Source organism: Pseudorca crassidens, chromosome 1, assembly GCF_039906515.1.
Source record: "Pseudorca crassidens isolate mPseCra1 chromosome 1, mPseCra1.hap1, whole genome shotgun sequence".
Classification (NCBI taxonomy): domain Eukaryota; kingdom Metazoa; phylum Chordata; class Mammalia; order Artiodactyla; family Delphinidae; genus Pseudorca; species Pseudorca crassidens.
In genome coordinates, this window is record NC_090296.1 from 173,129,385 (window position 1) to 173,136,891 (window position 7,507).

Sequence of the window (7,507 nt, forward strand, 5' to 3'; positions counted from 1 at the left end):
CGGAAGACAGTGCTTAGTGGGTAGCAGACTATGCTACGTATTTTAATAAATGCCGATTTTTAAGCCACATTTTTGCTTGGCAAATGGTGTGTCCTAAGTTTATGTTCAATAGACACCACCATGTTGAATCACGACCATCAGATTTGCAAAATACTCCTTTCTTGTGTTAGTCAAGGTTCTCCCCGGAAACAGAACCAATGGGATATGCATATCCATGCAGACAGAGAGCAGGGGACTTATCACACAGAGCTCACTCGATTATGGAGGCAGAAAGTCCCACCATCTGTCTGCAAGCTGGAGACCCAGGGAGCTGGTGGTGTATTTCAGTCCAAACCTGGAGGCCTGGGGACCAGAGACACCAATAGTGTAAGTCCCAGTCAGAGGGCAGGAGAAAGCCCACGTCCAGCTCAGCAGTCAGGCAGAGAGTAGACGTCCCCTCCTCCCCGTCTTTGTTCTCTCCCAGCCATCGAAGGATTGGATGGTGCCCACACATTGAGGATAGTCATCTTCTTTACTCGACAGTGGTCTTCTTACTCTACTGATTCAAATGCTCATCTCTTGCAAAGAGAACCTCACAGACACCCCAGAATAATGTCGAACCTGCTACCTGGCATCCCTTGGCCCAGTCAAACTGACCCATAAAATTAACCATCACATTCTTCATAGAATCCCTTCCTCCCAATCCACCCCGAGGCCTCCCACCCCTGAGTGTCACTCCAGGTAGTAACCAAACTCTGCTGGGACAAGTTTTCAACATCTCTTTCACCCCTAACTTGTTTCTTTCTCATCCAACTTTTGCCCAATAACTTAGAAATTTATTTTCCTCTCTCTCATTATTCGTTTTCTCTCTCCCACTCTTCTCCCATTTGGGGCACCAAACTGGACTTGCAGGTGACTCACAGGAGTCCTGGAGGCATACCTGTGACAAAAGGCACCACCTCCGTTTAAAGTCACATCGGTGGGACAACCCATGTTACAAACTTCTAAAACCAGAAGTGCCTTGGGCATCTCGGTAAAGGTTTCCTCCTCCTGCTTTCTCTCAAGTTCAATATAAACCAAATGCCTGTCTTTGAAATTGTTTTGTTTAGTCTCGAGTGCATTCGGTCCTCATCCTTCACCATCCAGCCTTTGGACTCCGTCATGCTTCCATTTGTGGGTGACGGCCCCTCCCCGAGCAGTGTCCCCACAGCCCTGAGCAGAGCCCTCGAGTTTGCAGTCAGCTGGCTGCCTTGCTTTGGGTTTTATTCTTCTGTGACCAGGGCAGACCCTAGCAGGATGCTCTAACCATCACAGGCAATCAGTTAAACCGATTACATGTTTCTAAAACACAAAGGAACACGTTGTTGCAGGCTGGGCTGGGAGCTTGTCATATTTGTTTCTGTAAAGCAATGTGTTCAACTAAGAACCAAAGTCCCCCTTCTGGTTCCTCGTGATTAGTTTCCTTGTGATTAGAAATGTCATTCGGTTTGAACAGGTCTCCGCGATTGTGCGGCCCTTGTTTTAGAGGCATGTGGAGTTGATCCTGGGGCTGCCTTTCAGGTGTGGCTCCCTGGCTTACAGGTGTGGAGGTTGATGTCCTCAAGCCTTGCAGGTAATATTGCTCTAATCGGTGCCCTATATGTCAGAAACAGCACCCTACTGTCAGCCTGTTCTGAGAGCTTTGGCCAGTCTTCTCTTGTGAGATGCCAAGGGCAGTTGGTAGAACTGGTAATCCCGACAAGCAGGACCCGGTGCCCCACCCATCTTCCACTAGCTCTCTCTCCTTTTCCCCTCCTCCGTGCCTCCACCTTCCACCCTCTCGCTGTGCTACCCTTATCCCTTTTCAGGTGGTTATTAAGTAGAACTAACTCCTATTTTTGCTGTACACTCTTTGCTTTTTTAAAAGAAGCAAGGGACCCCTCTGACTCTCCAGAAAAAAAGGGGGGGAAAAAAGTAATGATTAGATTCTTTGAAGGTAGCTTGTGATGATTTTTTTTCCCTACAGCTCAATTAATTTCAGTTTTTTTAATCATCTGTCCGTGTTCTGCATGGTATAGATCCCCAGAGGCTCATAGGCAAAATCTCTTGCTCCCTGCGTGGCCCAATCTGGCCCTTTGTAAAAGTCTCCTCCAGGTCTTTGGAAACAGTAAGCATAAGAAGGGATTAGAGTAAACACTTCACACGTGTAAAATTAAACTTCAGTCTCTTGTTTCTGCGTTTGGGAGAAAAGTATGAAACAAGAGAAACTGCATCAATGAGTCTTTTGCATCTTCACACTCACTCCTGCCAATAATTCAAGTCCTTATAAAGCTTTGTAAACTATACAACACCATGGATATAAAAATGAATGCAATCGTATTTATTAACCCCAGACCTGAGAAACAGAAGCAAGGTCATCTCTCTCTTTCCCTCCTAAGAGTAGAGTTGGAGCTTCCTTCCTGTTTGGGGCTCATGACCCTCACCTGCCCTGTTTCCAGTTGCAGTTCCTGTGTCTGCTCCCTGAGAAGTGATCTCAGATCCTTCAGGGCCAGGATTTGTGTTTGTTTGGGATGTTGCTTTTGGGTTTTGGGGGGTTTTTTTGGTATCCTCAGTGCCCAGCAGAGAACTGAAAATAGAATAACTGGTTAAAACAAGAAAGAAAAAAAGGATAGATGTATGGATGTGGGAAGGAAGGATGGATGAATGGATGGAAAGTTGGATGGAAGGGAGGGAGGGAGGGGTAAGTGGACCAAGGGGCTGAGAGAATGTTCTGCTTCTCATCTCATCCAGTGCCCTGCCTCTACCACAGCAGAATGAGCCTCGGGATTTGGTGAACAACGAGAAGCAGTGGGAGTGTTCTCTGTAGATCATGCAGAAAGCAGAGAGCTAAGCCACTTGCACACCCAGCTCAGAGTTCAGCTGCCAATTCTCATCTCTGAGGTCTGTGGTTCCTGAGAACTACACACCTAGAGACCAGCTGTTGGGAAGTCAAATTCTATACGGGGAAGGAACTGTGTGTGAGAGAGAGACTTGTCACGAATCTCTCCTCCCTTTATTTGTGGTTTTGAGACATTAGGCTTTTAGGAGGCACCCTGTTTAGATGGGGCCAACTTAGGACATATTTGCATTCAAACTGCCAGAGATCACCAGACTTCGACTCCAACATAACATGGGCTTAGCTGTCGATGCATATGGTACTCACACTGAGGAAAGAGGAAGCAAAGTCTCCGGCATCTGGAAGTCTTTTCCAGGCCATTACAGGGAGAACAGTCAATGCTGCGGGGCCGCCGAGGGTGGGAAAGCAATCAGCCTGCTAGCACTCCCCTGGGACAGCATAGCTGTTCACAACGTGAGCTGGTGAGCTTCGTGCCGGGAGCCAGGTTTAGGCTCATTTTCCCAAATAAAGGAACTCAAATGCTTAAAAGTGAGGGGTGTTACCCCCGGAAGGAAAGCAGCCCAGGAGAGGAAATGGGCTTGCAAAGGCATCCTTTGTGTCTGCAAGAACTTGTTAAAAGATAAACTGAGGAATATTAAAAATTGTAAGAGTTTATTTGAGGAAACTGTGTCAAGTCTAGCAGCGTCCGTCTAGCTGTACAAAATGAGAGACTTTGATAGGCCAGGGGGAGCCAGGTTAAGGAAGTTATTTTAGGCAAAAAAAGCGGCTTGGTTACTGCAAGGTCACTTTTCTTTAGGGAGTGCAGGGGTCTGTCAGGCAGATTGTGTAACTAGTGCTGGTCAGGTGGTTCCTGATTGACTGCTCTGGGTTCAGTTCTGGGAGGCTGGAAACTGTAATTATGTCTCGGTTTGGTGACGTGGGGCTTAGCATAAGTGGCTTTATTGGGGTCTGTTGTCTTGCTTTTAACAAATGCCAAAGCTCATCTAGGAGTATCGATGGGTCACCCCATGTAGTATCTCTGTGCAGGCATCAGTGAGGGCAGGAGGGAGGGAGGAGACTTCACCTCCTTTGAGGGAGATGGGGACACAGGCAGCCAGGAGACCCACTCTTTCCTGCCCCTCCCCTTGTTTCCACCTGCAGAGGTTGGGCAGTGCCCAGGAACCTGAGGCCAGTCTTCCTGCTGTGAAATGGTTCCTCCGGTTATAGGAACACACTTTGATCTCTCCAACGGCTGGGATTTGGAAGCTAGGGACTTTGGAAGGTTCACAGTCATCCAGGGAGTAAGTCACACCAAAGCAGGAGAGGCCAAGCAATGGAAGGGATCTTACCTGACGTTTTCCTTCCGATGAGATGCAGGCCAGCCCTGGGAGCCACACAGCGCGCAGCACGCTCAGGGCTTTTAAAGCCTAGTTTATCTAAGGAAGTAGCCGCAGCCTGTTTCCTCGTCCATGAACGAGGTGGGTCAAAAAGAAGTGTTAGGGACTTCCCTGGTGGCACAGTGGTTAAGAATCTGCCTGCCAATGCAGGGGACACGGGTTCGAGCCCTGGTCCAGGAAGATCCCACGTGCCACGGAGCAACTAAGCCTGTGCGCCACAACTACTGAGCCTGTGCTCTAGAGCCCGCGAGCCACAACTACTGAAGCCCACGCACCTAAAGCCCATGCTCTCCAACAAGAGAAGCCACCGCAATGAGAAGCCCACACACCACAACGAAGAGTAGTCCCCGCTCGCCGCAACTAGAGAAAGCCTGCGCACAGCAATGAAGACCCAACACAGCCAAAAATAATTAATTTTTTTAAAAAAGTGTCAGCACATATTGTGGAATGAATACAAGATCTTAGAACCCAAAACACGACCTCATCGCCAATAGGAAGCTGAGAGGGATTCTTAAACAGAATCCACTTAATAACAGTCACACAGATCTCTTTTTTTTAAGATAATTCTACCCTTTGTCCCTCCTCTGCATTAAATTTTTGTTATGAATAAAAATGCTGAAACACATGGAGAATAACACCCGTGTGTTATTACATGTATATTAATGCCACATACATATTCACCACCCAACATGAACAAATTGCAGCATTCTGTCATATTTGCTTCATGTCTTTTTTTTAAAACAAATGAAACCTCACAGAGTTGAAGTTCCCTTTGTTCCCATCCCCAAGTCACATGTCTCTTCCTCACACAGAGGTAACCACTGCGTGACACTGGCGTGTGGGTTCCATGATGTGTGTTCACTACACACGGGTATTGTTAGACTGTTTTGTATTTCAGTTTATACAAATGGATTCATACTACATGTAAATAAGGTTGGCAACATTTTTTCGTTTGCCATTATAATTTTTAGATCCATTAGTGGTAAGACATGTAACTCTTAATTCATCTTAACTGTCACGGAGTGTAAGCATTATGTGAATACATGAATATCTTGTACAACTTCTCCCCTACTGATGGGGTCTTTCACTATGACAAACACTGCGGCACTAAACATCCCCACTCATCTCCTTTTGATACATCTGAGCGTTTCTTTAAGGTACATTCGCTAAAGTAGAAATACCAGGGGGAATTGGATGAAAGCGGTCAAAAGGTACAAACTTCCAGTTACAAGTTAAATAAGTACTAGGGATGTAACGTACAATGTGATAGAGATAATTAACTGCTGTACATTGTATGAAAGTCGTTAAGAGAGTAAATCCTGAGTTTTCATCACAAGGAAAAACATTTTTTCTCTATTTCTTTTGTTTGTTTGTTTACATCTTTATTGGAGTATAATTGCTTTACAATGGTGTGTTAGTTTCTGCTTTATAACAAAGTGAATCAGTTATACATATACATATGTTCCCATATCTCTTCCCTCTTGCGTCTCCCTCCCTCCCACCCTCCCTATCCCAACCCTCCAGGCGGTCACAAAGCACCGAGCTGACCTCCCTGTGCTATGCGGCTGCTTCCCACTAGCTATCTACCTTACGTTTGGTAGTGTATATATGTCCATGCCACTCTCTCGCTTTGTCACAGCTCACCCTTCCCCCTCCCCATATCCTCAAGTCCATTCTCTAGTAGGTCTGTGTCTTGATTCCTGTCACCCCTAGGTTCTTCATGACATTTTTTTCCCTTAAATTCCATATATATGTGTTAACATACAGTATTTGTCTTTCTCTTTCTGACTTACTTCACTCTGTATGACACTCTAGGTCCATCCACCTCATTACAAATAGCTCAATTTCATTTCTTTTTATGGCTGAGTAATATTCCATTGTATATATGTGCCACATCTTCTTTATCCATTCATCCGATGATGGACACTTAGGTTGTTTCCATCTCCGGGCTATTGTAAATAGAGCTGCAATGAACATTTTGGTACATGACTCTTTGAATTATGGTTTTCTCGGGGTATATGCCCAGTAGTGGGATTGTTGGGTCATATGGTAGTTCTATTTGTAGTTTTTTAAGGAACCTCCATACTGTTCTCCATAGTGGCTGTACCAATTCACATTCCCACCAGCAGTGCAAGAGTGTTCCCTTTTCTCTGCACCCTCTCCAGCATTTATTGTTTCTAGATTTTTTTGATGATGGCCATTCTGACTGGTGTGAGATGATATCTCATTGTAGTTTTGATTTGCATTTCTCTAATGATTAATGATGTTGAGCATTCTTTCATGTGTTTGTTGGCAGTCTGTATATCTTCTTTGGAGAAATGTCTATTTAGGTTTTCTGCCCATTTTTGGATTGGGTTGTTTGGTTTTTTGTTATTGAGCTGCATGAGCCGCTTATAAATTTTGGAGATTAATCCTTTGTCAGTTGCCTCATTTGCAAATATTTTCTCCCATTCTGAGGGTTCTATTTCTTTAATGTAACTATATGAGATGATGGATATTCGCTAAATCTAAGGTGGTCATCATTTCACGATGTACACCTTAAACTTATACAGTGCCGTATGTCAACTATATCTCAACAAAACTGGAAGGGGAAAAAAAACTCCCCAACAAATAGAAATGCTGTGCACATGTGGTATAAGCACTTTTAACAGTACCATTTAATAGCTCTCCAAAACACAAGTACCAGTTTATATCCCCATTGGCAGTCTGTGAGTTCCCATTTACCCATACAATCTATCAACATTAAGTAACTGTCAGACCTTTTCATTTTCGTCAAGATATTGGTATATAACAGTATCATTTTGTTGAACTGTGTATTCACTAATTTGCATTTCTCTCTTCATTAGTGACCATCCTTTCCACGGGACATTTGAGGTTTCCGCTTTTGTAAATTTCTTGTTCATCGTCTTTGCCTGTTTTTTTTACTGGGTTGTTAATCTTTTTCTGAATGATTTATAAAACATCCTTATATATTTCGATCACCATTTATATCAGTGTTGCAAATGTCTTCTCCAAATCTGTTAGCTGCATGTTGAATTTTTTTTTAATTTTGTTGAAGTATAGTTGATTTACAGTGTTGTGTTAATTTCTGCTGTTCAGCAAAGTGACTCATTTATACACATATATATATTCTTTTTCATATTCTTTTCCATTATGGTTTATCACAGGATATTAAATATAGTCCCCTAGGTGCACATTGAGTTTTAAAATGTAAACTGCGAGGACTTCTGAATCGATTACTCCTGAAATAGGTGGTCCTATCCCAAAGTCAGAAGAC

The 7,507-nt window shown here is 44.1% G+C and overlaps 1 long non-coding RNA gene across 3 annotated transcripts in view; it reads left to right on the plus strand.

The window, feature by feature from the left end:
• LOC137203682 (uncharacterized) overlaps nt 1–7,507 on the plus strand; it is a 62,666-nt gene that overhangs the window by 23,783 nt on the left and 31,376 nt on the right. The window lies entirely within an intron of this gene.